The sequence below is a fragment of the Oryctolagus cuniculus genome, chromosome 15, assembly GCF_051225735.1.
Source record: "Oryctolagus cuniculus isolate XC-2025 breed Fujian yellow rabbit chromosome 15, ASM5122573v1, whole genome shotgun sequence".
Lineage (NCBI taxonomy): Eukaryota > Metazoa > Chordata > Mammalia > Lagomorpha > Leporidae > Oryctolagus > Oryctolagus cuniculus.
Window position 1 is genome coordinate 22036982 of NC_142881.1, and position 23850 is coordinate 22060831.

The following is a 23850-nucleotide window of genomic DNA, read 5'->3' on the forward strand; positions in this document are numbered from 1 at the left end:
TTTGTCTGGAGACAATTATTTCTGCAGAGGAACAGTATCTGCATGTGCTCACTCTATCTTGTGATTTCTCGCTCTCTGCCCTTCACCATGCAGTTTGCTTCAGTGTGTCCCAGAGAGGGGGGAGGGTGGTTTGATCTGATTAACTCTATTCTGCAAGAATTGAATCAGACTCTGGGGAGGCCACTGCAGAGAAGTCACAAAATGCTCTATTCCTGTCTTGCAGGAACATAAAACTGAATTGAGAAGAAAGAGTACACGCATGAAAATGACTTAGGAGAATTCTCAAACTGCACATAAACAGTTGGCACTTAATGCAGTGCCCATGGAGTTGATAAGGATTGAACCGATATGGAGGAGAAAAAGTTCATCAGTCTTGCGGTACAATGGGTGAAAACTTGGCAGAGGAGGGGAGTTTACAGGACTGGAAAAGAAAGAAGCAGAAGCCTTGGTAGAAAAGAGAGGGAAGGCTGACACAGTGGGTATGAGTGATGTCTGTTTCCTATGTGCCCGATTACCAGCTGGGTTGAATTCCCAGCTCCCAGGCATCTGGGGAGTGAAGCATTAGATGGACGCTCTTTCTGTCTTTCTCACTGTCTGCCTCTCAAATACATGTTTAAAATTAAAAAAAAAAAAAAACCTATCACAGAGCTTTCCACTTGTTGATACACAGAAACATTTAATATTATTTATTTATTTGGCAAATATTACTGCTTATTATGTCATGAACCATGTTAAGAGTTTTGGGACTATTGAGATAAATATGTAAGCAGATAAGATCCTTGTCTATATGGAGTTGATGTTCTAGATGGAAAGAGAGACACAACGAATATTTTCACAAACAAGGTAGTCTCAAGTGATGATAAATGTAAAACATACAAGGCTTAATTTATAATTGTGATGAGGAGAGTCTGGGATGTTTCAGATTGTGTGGTCAGGGAGAGTCTTTATAAGAGGGGGTAGTTGAGCTAAGCTGTGGGATTGGGCACTATGATGGTGTCTAGATTTTCCCCCTTTGGGATAAATGAACTCACACATTGAATTGCTGGGAGTAGTGACAGCTGGCATCTTATGGTTGCAGCCCTCCTTAGCTGAAGAGAGCTGCCTCCCCCAGGCCCTGCCATCTAGGTGGAGGTGAAGAAACTCAAATCCAGTGACTCCACAAGTTCCTATATAAAGATGTGGGCATATTGTTCTGGTAAAGGGCACCTCTTCAGGGCTTCCCAGCTCCAAACCTCTGCACAAAGTTGACTAAGGCTTTCACAGAGCTTGCATTCTCTCTTCATATCTCCTTCTGCCTTGCCTTGCTTTCTTCATTCCCCTCCAGGGTTTAATCTCAGAATACTCCCCGAAAATTTCCTACACACACATGTCTATCATAGGTCAACTTTCATGCATCTTATGACAGATTTAGTTGCTATGGGAGGTTTGGCCATACAAAAATAGATGGTGTCTATGCAGCCATTAAAACAAAATATGAAATGAGGACAACAGTGCTGCCATTGATACAAGGAAGTCCAAGACGATGAGATCTTTTTCTGGTTGCCAAGCATACATGATTCCAGACAGCAACCTTCTCAGGCTCTGTTTTCTCCTGACCAGTAGTGTCTTAATGTTCCCTTCAGCTTACCAAACTTTAGAAATCTTTCTTCATGATTATAGGCCCCTGGATTTCCTTTTTGTTTGACACTTTATTTCAGAAAACTTGCAATTGTAAATTATTTCTCAGCCCCTTTGATATGTAAATCTTCTCTCAGCCTCCTGCCAATTTACAACCTAAGAATATCTTTCTCTAGCAATTGAAAGCCATCCATTTGAAATATAAGCATTAAGAAAAACATTGCTCCTAACTCCAGTCTCTGTTGGAGGGCACCTACATTAAGTGGCATTCAGAGATGAGCATTTGACCTAGCAATTAAGATGCCAGCATCCCATATTGAAACTACTCGGTTAGACTCCAAATTCTGGATCCTAATTCCAGCTTCCTGCTATTGCAGACCCTAGGAGGCAGCAGTTGATGACGTAGGAAATGTGATTTGTACCACCTAAATGGGAAATGTGGATTGAATTCCCAGTCTTAGCCTTTGCAGTCACTTGGGAAGTAAATCAGTAGATGGCAGCTTTCATAATTCTCTCTCTCTCTCTCTCTCTCTCTGTGTGTGTGTGTGTGTGAGAGAGAGAGAGAGATGTCTGTGTGTGTGTGTGTGTGTGTGTCTTGCATAAATTAAAAAGGTAAGTAAGGACCAATTATCAGCTGCAGAGAATTTAATCACATCATCCAGTCTCTTCCCTAATCCCCTCTACCCTCGGTACTTTCCCTCTAATTCATGTCAGGGCTGAAAAAGTGTCCTGCTTTTCATTTCAGTGGAGAGTTGAGTTCAGTTTCTCTGTCCTATTGTGATAGTCCTGAATAAAGTTTGCCTCGTCTATTTAACTCTATCTAGTGTATTTTTCTTTGATATTCCCTTTCTCTATTCATGATTCAGTCAAGCAGGGAGGCTGGCAGTTTATACATGGCTGAAGTTGGCAGGTCCTGGCTCTTCCCAGCAGTAAACTCATGTTTTGGCTTATTCTCTTGACTTCCTCCTGGTCAGGACCACAGGATACAATAAGAGTTGTTTTAGTTAGACTTCTGGGAGGACAATAACTGTATATCTACTGATGTCTCAGAAAATTGATCTTATACTGCACTGGAAGAGTCTGTCTTAGAGAACAAAGCATGGGAACCAAGCCTGGTCTCTAGCATGGGCGAATGAGCAATTGAAATAAAGGCTCTTCTTCTCCCTCTGATGATTTCATATCACCATCTTTAAGCAGCAGCAGGTGCTTCCAAAAGCTCTGTTGATCTGGTTACTTAATAGTCCGTTGACTGACCCATTGAAACTTACCGTATAAATGCCCACTGTCATTTTGGGCTACATCTAGATTTTTTTTTGCCTTTTGTTTCCTGTTTAATAGTTTTTTATTAGCATAAATTTTCATTAGTGAGACTTGGCTTTTGTTATCTGTTCAGATCATCCTTTTGAAAGATGAAAACAATTTTCTTTGCTGTCAGCATTAGCTGAGTACACCAGGATCCGAAAATCTTTTTCAATTCTTTCAAAAAATTTAAGTTTTTTAAATCTCATTATGCTACCCCCACATTTCATGTTTTTATGAGAAGAGGGATGACCTCACCTATGAACAAACCTGGACACCACTTGTTATCTAATCTAACATTACAAATACTGAGACAAAGTGATATTGTTAATGCCTCCTGACATGACATACTGAAATCACATAACATTAATACCACAGCAGTCCCACCCACAATGCACAAAGTAGACCTGCTCATCAGAATTGCTAAAATGAACTTGGCTGTTAAAGAACAATCCACAAACAACTGCTTTGATTGATAGCTTCAGAACTCTCTTCTGAAGATGTGCCATGAAAAGAATGCAAACCAGTCCTTGCACTTGATGACTGCCCAGAAGGGGTTAACTGAACTATGGCTAATTCAGCAAGGTCAAAACAAATCCCCAACTGGTCACTGCACTTGTGAAAAAAAAATTTACAAAAGATTTAATTATTTTAAAGGCAGAATTACTGAGGGAGAGGGAGCAGAACAGAGAGAGAGAGAGATCTTCCCTATGCTGATTCACTTCCCAAATGGCCACGTCAGCCAAAGCTGGGCTGGTTTGAAGCCAGGAGCCAGGAGCCAGGAGCTTCTCCTGGGTCTCCCACATGAGTGTAGGGGCCCAAGGACTTGAACCATATTCCACTGCTTTCCCAGGGCCATTAGCAGGGAGTTGGATCAGAAATGGAGCAGCTGGCACCCACATGGGATACAGGTAATGCAGATGGGGGTTTAACCTGCTGTGCCATAGTACTGGTCCCAGTTGTGAAAGTTTTGAACCTGATACAAAAAGCCAGTAGCTTTCCTACAAGCCACCTTGTGATGTCACCTTCAGAGAGGGACCTTTTTACTGAAAGGATGCTGGACTGCCCAGGTAGAAGAGCTGTGGTCTAGGAAACAGGAAGTACGAGGTTAATCATAGGTTTATCATCAATTCATTAAATGACTTATGTAAAGTCACAGTACCTCTCTATGCCTATTAGCTTCCATTTCAAAGGGAAACAATAACTGCTTTGTATCAAGAGGTTGTTAGGAAAGATCATAGTTGCAGAAATGCTTTGGGAGTAAAATGTTAAAATTTCTAAACCATAAAAAGAAGTCCATATTTTACTTCAGATGTACTGCCTTAAAAGAACAAAACTTTACACCGAATTAAGACAAGATTTTCTGTCCTTCCTGATTTCTTATCCTGAAATCAGAATCTTAGCTATTTCTACCTCTTTTTTGCTTCTCACTGTCTTTATTTTCTTCACCTTCGCTACCATCGGATGAGCCAGGATGTACAATTATCTGTTTCCTTCCGCCCCCCATTCTCCTGAAGTGATGAGCAGGTGTGTTCATAACCCAGGTAGGTCCCATCCTGCAGCCTCTCCGTTGCTCCCATGCATCTTGTCAATATGTGCAGACGTCTTACATACTTTGAGTGCAGAAGTCAGACACAATGAAATTGCCATCAGAAGTAAGTGATGATGTAAAAGTAGCAGGAAAGCCCCTTCAGATCATTTTGTTTCCGTGTTTCTCCAGCTCGTCACCATCAATGAGGGCCCATTATAGTGGAAACATTCTTCTTCTTGGAACCTAATGGTAACTTCTGTCTTTTCTCCCTTCTTCCTTCCTCCTTTCTTTGTTCCTGATTTTCCTTAAAGCACTTGCAAACCATCTAACTGTGAAGTTTTGGTGTTTTGGGAATGTACTAGATGGAATAAATCCATGTCTAATTATTAGAGTAGAATTGGAGTTGCCTCGTGAAGATGTATATCCACTTACATTCATTGTTACTAGACCTATATGTGTTTTCAGTTTTTGATTCATGTTTAATAAAATATTGCATATCCATAATCTTTAACCGTGCTAGAACAAAAATCAGGGGGGTATAAAATTTTATAAGGCATCTTATCTACTGTTAGAATTTGTATTTAATATCCTTTCCAGGGATTGGTTGTAAGTTGAGTAAGGTCGCAAGTTAATGGTAAAGCCTAGACCAGAGCAAGCTCATTTTGAATCCAATATAAACATCTTTTTCCATTCCTTACCTCTTTCCTTTTTCCTAATTACCATTGGTTAAATGCATAATTTATTCATCCTTTACTTCATTTTTCCCTGTTTCAGAATATATTGCAAAGGTGCAATAATCAAAACAGTATGATAATGGCAAAAAAGAGACATCTGGACCAATGGACTGGAATAGAAATCCCAGAAGTAAATTCACACAGTTTTGAACAGCTGAACTTTGGCAAAAGTGCCAATAACACACAATGTGATATTCACTCTCTTGGAGTTGGGGAAACTGGATATCCAGCTGCAGAATAATGAACATGTATCCTGGGGCTGGGATTGTGACACAGTGGGTTAAGCCACCATTTGAGATGTTGGCATACCATATTGGAATGGCAGTTTGAGTCCTGGCTGCTGTGCTTCTGATCCAGCTTCCTGTTAATGTACCTGTGAGGAAGAAGATGATGGCCCAAGTACTTGGGCCCCTGCCACCATGAGAGATATGAGACTGGTTTGGCCTGGCCCAGATCTGACATTTGGGGAGTTAACTAGTGCTATGGAAGATCTCTCTCTCTCTCTCTCTCTCTCTTTCTCCTTCTCCTTCTCCCTCTACCACTATCTCTACCACTATCTCTATCTCTATCTCTCTCTATCTCTGTATCTCATCTCTCCCTTCCTCTCTGTTGCTATGTCTTTGAAATCAATCATATTTATTTGAAAAAAAATGGTCCTTATCATGACATATACAAAAATCAATTCAAAGTGGAGTAAAGACCTAAATATAAGGCATGAAACCATAAAATTACTAGAAGAAAACAAAGGAGGTAAGCTTCCTGACATTGATTCAGCCAATGATTATTTTATGTAACACTAAATATGCAAATAACAAAAATAGAAACTTGGATTGAATTAAATTTAAAATCTTTTCCATAACTAAGGAAACAATGAAGAGAGTACAAATGCAACTTCCAAGCAGTACCAAGTATTGGCAAACCATGTACATGATAGGGGTTAATATTCAAATACATATAAGCAACTCATACAACTCAATATCAAAAATAAAGATAAATAATCTGACTTAAATGTTGGACCTAAACAGGTATTTCTCATGAGAATAAATACAAGTGGGCAAAAGGCATATGCAAAACATAAATAACTGATCATCAGGGAAAAGCAAATCAAAATCCCAATGAGATAATATCTCATACCTGTTCATATAGTTTTTATTAAAAAAAAGATAACCAGTATCAGCAAGATGAGGAACAAAGAGAATCCTCGTATACTGTTGGTGAGGATGTAATTAATATCACCAATGTGAAGAACGTAATGGAGGTGTCTTAAAATCCTATAATGGAACTACCATATCCAGTGATGATCCCATGCTAGGCATATTTACATATATATTTGAAGGAAATTAAGTCAGATGTCCAGGAGACATTTGCACACCCATGTTAATGGAAACATTGTTTATAATAGCTGAGATATGGAAACAACCTGTGTGCACCAAGGGATGAATAAAGAAAATGTAGTATATATACACACACACACACACACACACACACACACACAATGGGCTATTATTCAACCTTGAAGCATAATAAAAATCTGCTGTTTGTTACAACATGGTAAAATGCTGAAAGGGATTTGCAAAGTGAGATAGGCCAGACATAGAAACTCACTGCATGATCTCATAACAAATGGCATAAAATGTTCAACTTTGTCAAAGCAGAGAGTAGAGTGGCAGGTGCCATGGGCTGGGTACAGGAGGGGAAAATGGGAAGATATAGGTCAAAGGATATAATATTTTAATAAATCATTGTGAACAAATCCAGAGAATCTAATGTGAAGCTTGGTGAAGATAGTTAGAATTAGGGTATTGAGCACTTGGAATTCTCTAAGAGAGTGGATCATAAGTGTTCTATCCACACACATACACACTCACCAAAGACAATGGGTATGCTAGTTGGTTTGAGTGCGGTGATAATTTTTCACATATATGTACCTCAAAACATCAGATCATGAACATGAATGTCACATTGTCATCAGTTTTTACATACAGGTATTTTATTTTTTCTAAACTGATTAAGTGACAAATCAATATAAAGCTTTATTTTTATGTTTATTGGAGGGTTAAGATTGTGATTACAAAGCAAACAAAGTGTATGTTATAGAAAGTAAAAGAAAAATAAAGGAAGGAGGAGGTAGGGTGGGAATAAAGTATCATCATGCTCTTAAAATTAACATATGAAATACATGAAATTTGTTCCCTACATGTAAATAATTAAAAAAAAAAAAACTTTACTTTTTCCTTCATCTTACTTTTTCCTTCCCTCTTTCTTTCAGAGGAAAAAATCTAGATGAATCTAAAGGTGTCCCTGGATCTTTGCAATAACAAAGCATACTCTCAGTTTTGTTTTCTTTGTTTTCCAGGAAAATCTATGTGAGTCCAGAACATGGAATATAGAATATGATCTCCACGTCCACGTTGGGATGCAAGCCCCACACTTTGCCTGCTTTCTCCCTGACAGAAGGCTCTCTTAATTTGGATTTTATAAGCTATGGAAAGCATTTTGCTCACCCTGCTAATTTGGTTTTATCTGCATTGTATCCTTGAATGCAATTTGTGCAACACTCCCATGAGAGTAATGGAATGATGCCTAGTTTATAAATATAGAAATGGAATTTCAGAGAAGAAAAGAAAATTGGTTAAGTTTTACAGATAATGTAGATAATTAATTGTGGATCTATGATTTGAAGATGGGTACATAGATAAACTGGTGCACCTAACGTTTGCATTATAATAAGAATGTGTGATCTTGTCACTTCAAGAAGTATGGTCACTGATTGGAAAAGAAAGCCCCTTTCAATAGGCTGAGCGTGTCTTAACACAGAGTAATGCCAATTCACAGTCTTTTGCAGGAGAGGAATAGTCTCTCATTTTCTTGTTTTATAGGGACATCTATCCCCAGCCCACAGTTTATGAGCAACATTTTGTCAGCAGGCAGGAGTGGTGGCTCCCTCTAATTAATCTTCTTCTCACCCCACACCTCTGAGAGTGAGAAATGAAAAGCAGTTAAAGGGAGTACAGTTACAACCCACAAAGGGACCACACAAAATGTCATCTTAGGGCGCAACACATTGCTCCCTTCATCCGTCCTAGTCCTGAGTTTCCATCTCTTCAGGGCAGACAGGGTTTCTGGCTGGCTGAGAGATTCGTTAGCAGCAAACTCTGTGATAGTAGACAAAACTGTACTCTAAGTTAAAGTCTATGTGTCAGCAGCTTTTCCTCATTCTATACGTGTTACACTGAAGACAGAGAAAGGCATGGAGAAGAGAGGAATTATTGTTGAAATTGAGGGCAGAGAGTTGAAACATAACTCCAGCATATCCACACAACAATTTAGGGTTAAAGTACTTAATCATTCTGGGCCTCCTGCAATGTAGGGATCTGATACGTGTCTCCCAGTTAGGTGAATTAATGATAGGTGCTGAATAGCCTAGTACCTGCTACACAGTCAATTTTCAAGGCTAATAATAATATAAATTGAAAGCAACTAAACCACTTCTATGAGGGAACTAATTTTTTGCAATGAAATAAACTTTTTATTTTGTTTTCCCATAAACTTCTTGAAGGACCCTATTTCTGTCTTCCCATATATAAGTTATAAAGCGCATTCACATCAGAACAGTTCATCCTCACAATGATCAGTTAAGGCAGTCAGGCACTCTTAATTCTTTTCCCGAATGTCTCATGAGTTGAATGGCTGGCTTGTTCAGATTCAGTAGAGGGCTCTGTTCTCCACAGCAGTGTTACCTGGAAGGGCACAGTAGCCCTTCCAGCCCTGGAACAGGCTGGATGATTTTGTGAGGAACACCCTCAAAACATAGGCCCTTGGGGTCTCCTACATAAGACATATGGCTTTTATAGACCCGAGACTTAACACCAACCCTGCAGTGCATGGTAGGCACCTCTACAAAATCTCAATCTTGTTTCACTGCTTTGATAAATTTCAGAGTGTTGATGCTATTGACTTTTCTGTTCTTTTAAAACATAGGGCAACACTGTCTCTGTATAATAAGCAATTAAAGTTTCTCTTCCTCTAAGAATCAAGAAAATAAATTATGGGGAGGGTTGGTGCAAGTCCAAGCCTTGGGTTTGACTTTTCTAATGGGGTAAAAGCTAGGAAATTCCATGATATAGTTTTTTTTTTTTTTTTTAAAGATGCACTACTTTATTGAAAGTCAGAGTTACAGAGACAGGTGGGGGGTGGGGGAGAGATCTTCACCACTGGTTCACTCCTTAAGAGGCCCCAATGGCCAGGGCTGAGCCAGGTCAAAGCCAGGAGCATAGAACTCCATCGGGGTCTCCCACATGGGTGCAGGGGTCCAAGCACTTGGCCCATCTTGCCAGGTGAATTAGCAGGAAGCTGGACTGGAAGCGGAGCAACCAGGACTCCAGTGATCGTATGGGATGCTGGCACTGTAGACTGTGGCTTAACCCACTGTACCACAACCTGCCAGCCCCCTGCCGCAGAAAGTTTTAACTGATTCATTTTAAAATCAGAACACACACTTCTAGGATAGTAGCTAGTATTCACTCATTGTTACTTCTTTATTCTTCCCCTCTAGGGGCTGTTGTTACCTCCCAAGGCTCTACCTGAAACAGCAGTCAGACCTGGGGTCTGCATCTTCCTCCCTGCTCTGGGGTTACAGAGACCCCAGGAGAGCCCAAGACCCTTCTGGGGCACCAGTGACATGTAACCCCTCCTCCCCTCTGCCCCGCCTCTCCTCCCGCACTAAGGCATGTCTGCCCTGGCTGTGGACCTGGTTCTTCTGTAGCCATGGAGCCTCCCGAATTTATTGAATTAGCTAGAATTTTGTGTTCTCCCTCTAGGATCTGGACTTTTGAAATACTGAACACAGGATGGCCACCCTGGCTGCTTGGGAGAGTTAGAGGACCAGTGTCCTAGGTCAATGCAAGGACGAGAGAGCCATCAGTTCTTCAACTCCCTTTCTGCCAAGTTTCACCGTGCCATCCCCACGTGTCTGTGCATCACTGGTGCTCTCTCATGGGTTTGTAGTCTCAGGGAACAAGCCCTAGGGTGTGCAGGGCAGGGGCCGAGGGCATGCACTGTCCTCTCCAAGCCTCACAGGGGCTCTGCAGGACAGAAGTCAGCACTTGTACGGCAGATGCAGAAGTAAACACATCTCGCAGAGATCGCAGAGTGATGGCCAAGAGCTGGCATTCTCCATCCCATGTCTGTCTGACTCCAAATTCAAAGCTTGTGCCAAGAGCTCTTCTGCGAATTCACTTGTTTTGAACTTCCTGCCGTGAAGCGAGAATTTGTCTTTGTGACTGTATCTGCCTTGTTCAAGTGGGACTCCGAGAATGCTCCCCATCTCGAGTCTGAAGGCTAAATTCCTCATCGGGTTCTCTAGATGATTTTGATTTTGAGCTCATGCTCCCAGGAGCTGGGCCCCGTGACACCTTTCAGATGATGCATCCATGGAGATTTCTTAATTTTCAAACACTCTTTCATAAAGATGACTGTCTTATGGTGTGCGACAGTGGCCTTGGAAAGACTGTGCTGCTGGGTCCAGAGGGCTGCTCAGGTCGTCCAGTGGAATGGGCTGGAAGCTTTGTCTGACGACCATTTGGAGTTTGACAGCTTTTATTATCACAGTGGAGAGTCCTGCAGAACGGTAGTAACTTCCCTTCTCAAGATGTCTTCTCAAAGTCCCTTTGTGGTCGCCAAAAATGTTACCGGAGAAATTGCAGGGTTCTTGTCTTTGCGCAAGAAAGAATTCAGGCGTGAGACAGAGAGTAGTGGGAGGTAAAATAGCAAGGTTTATTAGGGAAGGGACATCTGTAAGGATGGATGGGCACCTCTCCAGACAGAGCCTGAGAGACTGAGGGGCGGGGGGAGTGAGGTTACATGATTGAGTAGAGAGATTACACCTGACCAGGCCAGGTGGGCGGCTCAGCAGAGAGGCAGAGGGCTGAGCACCTCCATGATATAGTTTTATGTGTCTCCAGAAAGTTACAGAAAGAGCTTAGGGATTCAGAGAAGGTGTGGTGGTTGGGAGTAGATGGGGAGAGTCACAGTAAAAATGCAGATATCTTTCTCTAGTGTTCCAGTCCATCTGCTAACTGGAGGAAAATAAAGAAAATGATGCAAGTTTTTATTCTCTTACAGAAAGTGTAAAAAGAAATGGGCAGGAGGGAGGGGCAGGCACTCAGTCTAGTGTTGAAGATGCTGGTTGGGACACCTGAACGCCTGGGTTCAAATCCCAGCTCTGCTCTTGCTTCCAGCTTCTACCAATGTGCACACTGGGAGGCAGCAGGTAATTGGGTTCCTGTCATTCACACGGGAGACCTGAATCAAATTCTCAGCTCTTGGCTTCCACGTCTCCCAATCTAGCTATTGCTGGCATTTGTACAGCGAGTTAGTGAATAGAAGCTCTGTATCTGTTCCTGTCACTCATTCTTTCTCTTTCTCATTGCCCTTCAAATAAATAAATACAGAACCAGGAGATAAGTGAAATATGAGTAACTGGGTCAGCGTTACCATTGTGAGCCTTGTATTCATAGGTTGCCAATTTGGAAAACTCAGGAAGTACATAGTATTTTTTTAAAATCCCTAAGCCATGTTTATCTACTACAGGAGAGAACGATCCAACATGAGAAGCAGGATACACAGCAGACTCTTAGAATGGCAGATGTCCTAAACAGCACTCTGGCCTCAGAATCAGCCCTTAAGGCATTCAGATCTGGCTAAAAAGCCCATGAAAATATTTCAGGCATGGAAAGCCAAGACACTCTGGAAAAAAAAAAAAAAAAAAAAAAAAAAAAAAAAAATACCTAAATGAAAGATCTCTGTGAGTGAGATCCCAGTGGAAAGAATGCACCATCAAAGGAGGAGGTACCTTTCTCTGAAGGGAGGAGAGAACTTCCACTTTGACTATGACCTTGTCTAAATAAGATCGGAGTTGGTGAACTCAAAAGGCTTTCATATCCTTGGCAACTCATGACAAGAGCCTAGGGTGATTACTGACACCATAAACAAGAGTGTCAATTGTTAAATCAACAATGGGAGTCATTGTGCACTTATTCCTCATGTAGGATCTCTGTCCTTAATGTGTTGTACAATGTGAATTAATGCTATAACTAGTACTCAAACAGTACTTTACACTTTGTGTGTCTGTGTGGGTGCAAACTGTTGAAATCTTTACTTAATATATGCTAAATTGATCTTCTGTATATAAAGAGAATTGAAAATAAATCTTAATATGAATGGGATGGGAGAGGGAGCAGGAGATGGGAGGGTTGCGGGTGGGAGGGAAGTTATGGGGGGGAAACGCCACTGTAATCCAAAAGCTGTACTTTGGAAATTTATATTTATTAAATGTTTAAAAAATCTAAAAGTAAATTATTGAGAATCTGCTTTTTGAAAGGAGGAACTTCCCTAATCTCATCATTGGGTTCTGGGATGGTCAGGTGAAATATATGAATCAGCAGAAACATATTTGACACAAATGGGAGCTGGTATTTCCATAGGCGACCCAGGGAAAGAGTGTGGACAGATCATCCTCAAGTGATAGGAAGACAGAGTCTTCTGAGGGTATAGAGAAATCACCTTCTGTGTCAAATGATTCTACCTCGATGTGCTTTGGCAGAAATGTGCTGCCAAACAGTGAAAAGATTTCACATGATGAGACTGTGACGTGGCAGCTGGAACCATTTGTATCATGTATGAAAGGAAATTATTCCATCTGAAGTACAAGAGAACTAAGTAGTCATCCAGTCCAAGTCCCTTATCTGGTAGATGAAAAACCTGAGATGCAAAAAGGAAATGCAAAATGATTTTATCACCCAGTTAGGTGGTAGGGATGATTAGAACTCACATATCCTAATTGCATGTTTAATGGTTTTTTTATACATAACTACATAAAAGAAAAAGTCCTAGGAAGAGTATTATCTGTGTCTTTCTATGATCCAAAATTTTGACTTCTCCCTTATTTCTCAGGAAATACCAGATTGATGTCCTGACTGCATGATGACGGACTGAGAGCTAGGATCAAGGAAGCCCAAAGAGCCTGGTCTTTTCTTCTCAAGTAAACCTCTCTTTTTGGTCAAATATAGTCTAACAGGGCTATGAACTCAGCACTGAACTCTTTGCCAGCTCCAGTGTTTCCTGCTGCCACCCAGAGTTTAGCAGCTCCTGGAGATAAAGAAATGATATTTGTACAGCATTACAGAGGACAGGTCCATGAAATAGGCCACAGGGGGTCAGGCCTTAGGAAAGAAAGCCTACCAATAGTGACTTCTTTTTAGATCTTTTGAAGCCATAAATTCTGGCAGTATTCATTTTACAGATACTTCTCAGATTCATTAAAGTAGTAGAAACCCAACAAGAAGGTTTTTGCCCACCCCTCCCATCCCCAACAATAACAGAATGGAACGTAAGCACCCCTGCCTAGAATACAGGAAATACTAAAGTATGTTAATCTAGGAAATGCTCCACTAGCCCATACTTGACAGGAAAAAAGAATCCTAAGTATTTACTCTGTGCTCAGGAAAAAAGAATCCTAAGTGTTTACTCTGTGCTCGGCTTTGCTTCATCTGGATGATAAAGGAAGAAACAAATAAGACATGGTGCCCTGACACACTGAACTTGCAGTTGGGCAGATATAAATCATTATAGTTATGGTGAGTCAACGGCTAGTAGAGGCACAGGGTGACATAAAATTGAATCACACAGGGACAAGAACCTGGTCAGTGGGGGCAAAGATAGGCTCCCCAAAATAGGGGAACTTTGACATGGAGATCTGATTGGTCAGTAGAGGGCTGGCTAGGTGATCAGAAACAGAGTGGCACTCAGACATTTTGAGGTTTGGGGAATGTATATTCTCCAAACACAGAGATTTTAAGTTTAATTGACAATAGACTTGTGGTTTTTACCCTGTCAAAAATCAAAGGCAAGAAAATAAGAAATAAAATCACTAGGATGATTTCCATAGCTCTCTGTGGTTGGTGCCAGTGAAGAACGGAGATATTTAGTCCAACAACCTATGAGGAAGTAAGTCGTGGACCAAAGCCGTGTGAGTGAGCTTGGAGGGGCTCTCCCTCAGGTAACATGAGAGGGCAGGAGCCCCATCAGCCGCTGACTGCAGCTTTGTGAAAGACTTGGAAGTAGATGCTCTCAGATTAGCCACTCCTGAATTCTTGCTCCAAAGAAACTGCCAGAAAATAACATTGTTGTAAGTTGCTAGGCATTGGTATTTGTTATGCAGCAGTAGATAATTAGTACACAATTGTTGGCTGGGATCAAAATATGTTCAGCATCATTTTGTATAGCTTTTCCTTTCTGTTCTTGTCCAAAGCCCTGAAATTGTCCTCATTATTCAATTTCTCCTCATAGTTTTTCTCAGCTAAGACAGACAGTGAACAAATCATGAACCACACAATTTTACATGTATTGGCTTTTTCATAGTCATGGAAGTCTGAATGTGTAGTTGGTTGATTGTGGAAGCATCCATTTATTCAGTAACTATGCCCTAGCGCTGATTAATACCGCAGGTTAAAACGGGCTATGAATGGGGGTTGACCTTAGGGTTCGGGAAGTCTAAGTGAAGAAGCTTAGAAGCTAATTCCTGAAGGAGAGAAGAAGCTGTGGCCGTGTTAATCTTTTCTACACAGCCTTCTCTAGCGCTGTAGCTCCAGATGGCCTCTTTGAATGCCACACACTGTTCACAATGAGTTTGTTTCCCTGCCTTCCTTTTCCCCAAGGGACCCAAAGGAATACACAGAGGTGATTTGTCATCTTCTGGCAGCCTGTGGCAGCTCTCGTGTTAATAACTAAGGAGAATTTCCATCCCGTGGGGGTGTAAGATATCTGCCCTCTGCCTCCCAATTCTCTAAGGGAAATATTACTGCCAAGGATATTCTTAGAGATCCTTAAAAAACACATACCCAGCAACATGTTCTGGCAGAAATAAAAGCAGGAATGAGGAGAGGCTATTTCTAGACTGATACAGAAGAAATGTGTGTAGAAGAAAAACCAAGCTTATGCAAACTTTGTACTTCTCCCACATCCTGGGGACCAACAGACCAAGAGTTTTTGTTTTCTTCCAGTTTCAACATTTTAATTATGAAATGTCTCAAACTTGTTTAATTAGAATACATTAATATTAGGAGTCCTTTGTGACATCTTGCTCTCCACAGTTATCAACTTACTTATCTTTATAACTTTCACTTACTGCAAAGCCAACACAGTGAACTCTATTTTATGTTCTCCCATGAATATATATACCATCAGTATGAGAAGGTGTATGTAATATCTGCCAGTGACACGTCTTCTTTCCTAGTATATGTTCTAGACTGAATCTACAGGTGAGGTGACATTATGGCTTTGCCTTGGACTTCTGTTTGCTAAGCATTATGTTACTGAAGAGATTTTTTTGAAAACAATACTATTAGTATTTCATTTTAAAAATATAAAAAAATATATAGAAACTGGTCTCATGAAATAAGGTCACTTGCCTGTCCTTGATTTGTGGGGAGATTTGTTAGCAAACTGATCAAAAATGTTAACCAATAGTTTGTATGTTCCTTCAAAGAGGTTGAATTTTCATCTTCCCTAAAATAGGTTCATTGCTTTCCATGGAGGAGGAAGGAAACAATCTTTTATTTTGTACTCTTTGCTGCAGTAGGAAAGGGTGGGCAGATGCTGAAAGTGCTTTGTGGCAATCAGAGATTTGCTCAGGACATCTAAGAGAGATGGCAGGGAAGAAGACTAGGGTGAGAGAACAATTTATTTCAGCTCCAATCAGGAAAAGAGCAAATGGATCCATGTTGACCAAATGAAATTTGTCTAAAATAGCATTTATTTCCTAAATCCCATAGCTATTACAAACTGAAGCAGGAAATGAAAAGCTATCAATATAAATGTTCCAATATTTTCCTTTAAACAATTATCAGCACTTTGTTAAAAAGGACTTCCTTACCCTCTTTTTCCTTTATATTCCTTCAGTTCAAACTCAGAAGTCTTTCTTGGTAGGTCAGCACTAAACTAGGATAATGATTGGTAAGTCCTTGTTAACACTATTGCTTAAAAGCAGAAGATTAAAAAAGGAAGAAAAAAAGAATGAATATTGAAGGTATGTGTGTGTTACATGTGCAGGTAATCCAGTGCTGGACCTAGAGGAAAGGGGAAAATGAGCTGATAGAAGAAGAATGGTAGGAGTCCAGAAATACATTTTGATTTAATGCACAGAATAAAAATTAATAATTGAGCTTTCCAAAATTTGCCTTTCCTAGCCTATAGACTTCAAAACAGTTTTCCTGGTCCTATTGGTCTTTTTTATTCTCTGGTGTTCATGTTTCAAGGAAGTATCTGAGAAAGAATGAGGGAAGAAAGGCAATAGGAGTATAGCAAAAAACTAATTAATCAATAAATAGTGATCTCCTTTTCCAATTATTCTTCTTACTGGCTCCTAGAGACACAATTGTCATGTACTTTCCTAGAACTACAGGCTTTTTAAAGGAGTTTCATGAGGGTCATGGGGGGATTATTGTAGTAGGCGCTTTAATGAATATATGAAGACACCCAAGTCATTCTGAAATTATTTTCATATGTCTGGGTTGCGTGACTTTAGTGGCCACATAAAAGTGTTCTGGGCATGAACATGGGTCGCAGTTTTTCTAAGCATCTGATTCTCCAGTCTGTAGAAGAGGGAGGTTATTTTTTTTTCCTGTATTTTCTTCCATTGTGTGCAATAGGGAGGTTTGATTTTAATGCTTCCTCAGTGTTGTGGAAAAGTCTTGACTTCTCTAAAGGTAAAATGCTGGTAATTTAAACAACTGTGTGAAGAAGGGCTGAGAGTTTTGAAGAACTCTGGCTCATTTTTAAAGCCATGCATGTGTTTTCTGCAATTAAAATCCTCTTCTGTTCTTTCAAACTTTTATCTCCCTAGGGAGGCTCAAAGCAGCCTTTCCCTCAAATAATTGTCTGGTTTATTCCTAAGGGAGTCTCATTTACAGGGACTGGGATTTATTCAAGAGGTGATTGGTATATTTACAGAATATTTTACATCTATTTTTTTTCTTCAGCTAATCTGTTAGTAACCTTGCTAGAAGTTGGCAGAAGTGATTGTTATTAAGGAAGAAGGGAGGGCACCTGCTGCATGTTTAAAATCTTGATTGGGACTGAAAAGTGCTGCTTTCTCAGGGCGATGCAATGAGACTAATAACACTTCATCTTCGTGAATTTCTATCAATGCACACATAGTTTTCATACTACTAGGAATGTAAATCACAGCATGAAGCTTAGCTCTGCTCTTCAGGGTTAACCCATCGGTTGCTAAGAGGGTATCGTCTATTCAAATGTGACCACATGTTTGTATAGAATCAAAATCAGAATACAAAATCTGTTTACAATTTCCCCAAAGCTTTCACCTAACTGACAAGAATCCTCCCTATTAGGAATTCATAAAAATAAAATTTAATAATCCTTCTTTCACTACTATCTGGAGAGATTTGAGAGGATGTATAAAAGTTACCCTTCCCATTTGAGTCCTTCTTTTATTTTTAAGAAACTTCCAATTTATTAATGCTCAATTCCTGTAAATATACCTGGGTTGTGAAACAGAGAAGGCATGTGACAGTCCCGAAAATGGAAACTTGGGTGAAACAGTATGCTGTTTCTTGTATTCCTTAAGCTGCCTTTGTGTAGTTTAAAAAGAAAAGGTTTATACCTTTCTTAAGACTATGTCTGACTAGAATATTGTGATAATACATGGTTTCTTAGGAAAACAGACATCTTATTGCTGACCGTGTGAATGTTGCTTTTAATAAACATACAAGCTACTGCTATTCAAACACCTGCCTCCCCCAGCCCAGTTACTGTCTTGCCACACACAAGTAGCATAAGCACATGCAATGGCTCTGTGATTCGGTGGGTGGATGTGGAGCGCTAATGAGAAAGCCTTCTATTTCCACGTCTTGGCTCCTGGCTGCTGAAAGGTGGGCAGTGCTAAACAGTGGAATTAGTGCAGATGATATGGGTTTATTTATGTTACAGAAGTGCTTGGCAGTTACCATGGTCTTGAAGTAAATACATACGCTTATACATACAGAGTCATAAATTACATAAGGAAATTTTGGTCAATGACAGACCTCATATATACATGATGATGGTACAGTAAGGATATAGCGCCTGGTGATTTTATAAGTTTCTTTATTTTTTAGGTACAGCATATTATATTTGAACAATACCAAAATTGCCTAACCAAAACATTTCTCAAAGCATAACCCTGTCATTAAGCAACGTGTGACTTTAAATAAATAAATATAGTATTTAAGGATAGATCAGAAATCATTTTACATTAGATCCACTACTAGCATGTGAATTAAGCTCTGAGGATTATTCATGAAAGAAAGAGCTTGAGAGGGCTGTGGCCGTGGCGCAGTAGGTTAATCCTCCGCCTGCGGCGCCAGCATTCCATATGGGCACTGGTTCTAGTCCTGGCTGCTCCTCTTCCAGTCCAGCTCTCTGCTGTGGCCCGGGAAAGCAGAAGATGGCCCACGTGCTTGTGGCTCCTGGCTTTGGATCTGCGCAGTCCCGGCTATTGCATCCATCTGTCTTTCCCTCTCACTGTAACTCAACCTCTCAAATAAATAAATGAAATCTTAAAAAAAAAAAAAAAAAAAGAGAGAGAACTTGAGAAAAAAATGCATTGACGTGGTTTCTCATTGGCAGTTGGATACAGTGCCATTTTTAGATGTTATCAACAGAAGATTTCAGTCATGAATGGGGATGGATAAACTTTCTCCTTGAGGTAGCATCAAAATGAAACATTTACCTTAACCAGATCCTTTTCCAGCATGGAAAGACTAAAAGCTACAGTGGTTGTCAACAGAAATGTTCCTAAGCAGTCTTTCTCTACTTCCAGGCTTCCTGTACTATTAAATTAGGTGTGGCTTGTGCCAGGCTTTATGTGGTGAAATGCGAATGAAATAATATGTGGATGTGGATGAGGCTGGGCATCCTACGTGTCACACTGAGGTTGACCCAGAGCAGAGCTCCCAGCTAACAGACACATGCTGTGAGAGAGAGATCAGCCTTTCAGGCTGCTGAGATTGAGAGCAACTTCTTAAAAATCACTGTTCGTTAACTCCACTTGAAGGCCTTCTAAATATATGGATGATCACACCGCTACAGGTTCTGGTCTGGTAGTTTGCATGGGAGCTGAGAATCTGATGACAATGTTGCAAGCCCAGAATTGACACTTTGAGTGCAACTGCGCTAGACTATCCTGATGAGGGAGACAGAGAGGGACTAGCTGATTTAGTGTTAAATGAATGTAAGTAGTGAACATGGATTGGCCATGTGTTATGTGGCCATGTTTCTTCACACCATCCTAAGAATTAGTGTTGCACTAATATCCCCCATTGTACAGATGGAATACCTGAAATTTAAAGAGTATAAAACTATTGCTCACAAGGATTCAGAACATAATTTTTAGAGATAATCTGAAGCTAAATCTGTCTGATACTAAGCATTATGCTTGTACTACTCTTTTTCTATGATTCAAGGTGGTTAGGTGGTGTTTGATCACCTATAGGGATGTAGCCATCAAAGTACTGAGTTTTGGAAACACATCCTCATTTAGCTAAGATTATATTGAAATACTTCCGTGTTGTCAGGTTCTGATGGAAGCCACAAAGATGAATAAAGTCCAATGTTTTGGTGAATTGATCTGCAACAATAAGGGGGCTTTGGTGCAAAACTAAAAGAGAACATTGCAGTTGAAATGCTGAGCTACAATTCACCATGGAGAAGACCAGTTTGATCCATAATTAGCAGATGCACTGAGCATCACGGTGAGCATTGAGGTGCTTACTGCTGGAGGGATGAGAAGGAGCTCAAAGTACCACCTGAATTTTCTGTGGCAACATCTTCATGGGAAACAGCTAAATTTGGTAGCAGAACAGTACAAAATTCCTGAGAACATCTCTAGGGAAAATCGATTAACTCTTTGCTCTAGTCGATTATTCATCTGCATATGTAACAGCTAATGTCCCTTGAATATACATGTGGATGAAATCAGCTCTGGAGATTGTAATATAAGGGGTGCCGGGCCAAGAGAGGTCTCTTCCACATTCTCAACAGGAAAGGAATTGGACTTTTACTTGAAGAAAAATCTAGCATCTTGTGCCTTCCAGAAAATAACTGGCACTTGTTAAAAAACTAACACTTGCCAGGAATAAATATAAGAGGAACAGTTTTCCTAATGCTTTTTTCACAAACATGTCACAGTGCAGTCAATGTGTAAGATGCCTCATAAATTTGATCCAGCTTTGAATCTCACTTTACAGAATCACTTGTTCGGGGGATGTTTAAAAAGTCAGTTTGAAACTGCAAATAAACCTACTAGTTGGGCATATATGGGACATTACTGTGAAATACCTAGATTACTCTTTTTTTCACCAGATTTTACCCATTAGTTCTCCCTTCCACCAACATTTTGGTGATTGTGAGCTACGAAGCAGAAACCATATGAAAGCAGGTGAATTTCACTAACCAGTGTCTCTTCAACAATATCATTTGCTCTCTGCAGGCCACAGAAATGAAGACTTTAGTTATATGAATTACTGGGATTAGTAATTCACTGGTTTGTGATCCTGCATTTCATTACGTTTATCAGATTATCACATTCCATACATCAAGTCTATATGATTTTGTCAATTATATCTCAGTAAAACTGATAAAGGCAAAATGGACAGCTGGTACTGCACAAAGGATGCTAATGCATCAGGGACATTCTTCACTTTTAAAAGCAGTTTTGTTCCATGAAGCTCCAAATATTCCAGAACCATTTAATAAAGGATTGCTCAAATAAGTTGTTGAGAACCAGAACCGTTGAAGGAACCTTCACTTGTGTTGGTTGTGTTCTGCTCTCTTTACTCTCATCCCTCATTGCACCCCTCCTCAGCTGTAGTTTGAGTGACTGGAAATGATTTAACCTTGCACTGCCGATTCCCTGCTCTGTAGATTGAGTCTTCTGATGGCATAGCAGAAGCCGTCCTGATCTCTGTCATTCTGTCTTTGACTCTAGGAATTCACCTTTGAGCCTTTCTAATGGTTTCCTTCTCTCTGCTGCACTTAACTCTTCTGACCTTGCCTATTGTCCACGTTTTCTATTGGAGTCTTCGGCATACTCGGTCCGGTTATTTTGAATGTCTGGGATGATGCTAAAATATGTTGTAGGTTTTTTTTTTTTTTTTTTTTTTATGTCTCCTAAGGCTGTTTGTTGTTGATGTGATTATCTTCAGTGGAACGCAGGCTCCAAATTCCACCATCAAGACTGTGCTTGGAGTAGGGGCTCAGGGCACATTTACAGTGCCTGCTCTCCGTCTCTGTTTCACACTGAGCCTCTATATTCTACCCAAGAAAACATCTTTATCGGACTCTTGCCCCTTTCCTGTTTGGGGTCTATAGTATCTCCCTGTTAATTGTTATAGGTGGTTGTTAGCTCAGTGGTGAGAGCCATCTAGGACATTAGGAGGCCTGGGATTGCGGTCTTGTCAGGTGTTCCTGGTATTTTGTTGTAGTTCTGGGCTCAGCACCTATTCCTGCTCCTCTCCATGGGTAGGTATTTTTCCTAGTTCTTTCCTGCAGCTGCAATAGCTTTTCATTTGTATGGTCAAGGTATGAGTGTTTGTTACCCTTTAAATTAGTATCCTGGGCTGCTGCAGCAAATTAGCCAAACCTTGATGGCTTAAAAAAAATACAAAGCTGATCATCCACGGTTCTGGTGCTGTAAGTATGAAACCCAGCAGGGAAATCTTGCTTCCAGGAACTCTCTGGAAGAATCCATCTTTTGCCACTTGTAGTTGTTCGTGGCTGCCTTCACTTTCCTGGGGCGAGGGACTTACACTGCCTTTGTCTTCTCATCATTTTCTCTTTTATATGTCTTCTCTTTCTATGTCTGTGTTATAAGAAACTGTTGTTGAAATCAGAGCTCATGTGGATAGTAAAAGATAAGGTCTTTGCTGTAGTTTGAACAACATTTAGCTGCCAAACTCATGTAGGACTTTGAACTCCAGGTCATGACTTGTCGGTACTGGGAGGGTGGATACTTAGTCCATTATGGTAGTTAGGAGAGAGGCCCAGTGGGAAGCCCTTAGAGCGGGCATGCCATCTGAAATGAGTTTTCACAACAAGGTTGCTTATGTAAACTTGCATCAAGGCTAGGTGCTGTGTTTCTCTCTGCGTTCTAGCTTGCCCCGTGACGCTTCCTCTGCACGCACTTCTCCAGCCTTACCATACTCGCCGGGTCTTGGACTGAACTTCGAAAACCGTGAGCTAAAAACAAATGTTTTTCTTTCATAAGTAAATTCATTTGGGGGTCTGTTACAGTAACAGAAAGGTGGTTTCTGTAGTACTCCTTTCAAAATTCTTAATCACACCTTTTGTCTCAAAGTTCTTTTCAGAAGTTCTGAGGGCCGGAGCTACTGCTCACTTGGCTAATCCTCTGCCTGCGGCACTGGCACACCGGGTTCTAGTCCCGGTCGGGGCACTCGATTCTGTCCCGGTTGCCCCTCTTCCAGGCCAGCTCTCTGCTGTGGCCCGGGAGGGCAGTGGAGGATGGCCCAAGTGCTTGGGCCCTGCACCTGCATGGGAGACCAGGAGAAGCTCCTGGCTTCGGATCGGCACAGCCCGCTGGCTGCAATGCGCTGGCTCTAGCGGCCATTTCGGGGGTGAACCAATGGAAAAAAGAAGACCTTTCTTTCTGTCTCTCTCTCTCACACACTGTCTAACTCTGCCTGTCAAAACAAACAAAGTTCTGAGGATTCAGGGAGGATTTTGGGGTCCATCATTCAACCTGCTGCATCTTTCAATTCCAATAAGGCATTTGATCTAAAGGAGGGAAGCAGAGTGGTGTCTGCTGGGCCTGCAGAATTCTTGAGTAATGATTATTTTTAACTTTCCCAGGTGTGCACCACAAAAGATTTTTTTTTTTTAGGAGTAGCAGTTAGTCTTTTTTTTTAATTTATTTGCGAGGTAGAGTTAGAGAGGGGGAGAAACAGAGACAGGTCTTCCATCTGCTGGTCCACTCCCCAAATGGCCACAATGGCTGGGGCTGGGCCACCCAAAGCCAGGAGCCAGGAGTTTATTCTTCCACTGTTTTCCCAGGAGGCAGCAGAGAGCTGGCTCAGAAGAGGAGCAGCTGGGCCTCCAAAGGGGGCTCCTATGGGATGCGCATGGCTTTACCCACTAAGTAACAGTGCCACCCCGCCACTGTCCCATCCCCCAACACATACACTTTTTTTGAAGCTCCTGTTGGAGTTAATGTAAAGGAATGGAAGAGAACTAAAATGAGTGGTGGTGCCTCTAATCTATTTTGCCCTCAGGGATTTGAACTTTGCATCAGTGTACATTAGCCATTCCACCAGTTTTCTGACCAAAGTCTCAACACCAGTGGCCCCTCGGGCATATGTGTGTGTGTCACCCAAGCTAGGATTTGCGTCTTGTCTCTCCTTACAGGTTCATTTCTCTTTAGATTCTGAAGTTCAGTTTGTTACCTTGTGTTTCCATTCCTTTATGGAATCCAGAAGAATTGTGAACCTATATGGGTATCACCATTGAGGAACATACTTTGCTAACCTGCTTCTTGTAACATCTTTCTGTTTTGCTTTGCATATATTTGATTATTGGTGGAAAATGACACTGTTGCAT

At 40.9% G+C, this 23850-nt stretch overlaps 1 long non-coding RNA gene across 3 annotated transcripts in view; it reads left to right on the top strand.

The window, feature by feature from the left end:
- Positions 1-22366: 22366 nt before the first annotated feature.
- Positions 22367-23850, top strand: part of LOC149121931 (uncharacterized) — a 112818-nt gene continuing 111334 nt past the window's right edge. For all 3 annotated transcript variants that reach the window (XR_016221609.1, XR_016221610.1, XR_016221608.1), the window contains exon 1: positions 22367-22471. This is a non-coding gene — a long non-coding RNA (uncharacterized LOC149121931). The remainder of the gene's footprint in view (positions 22472-23850) is intronic.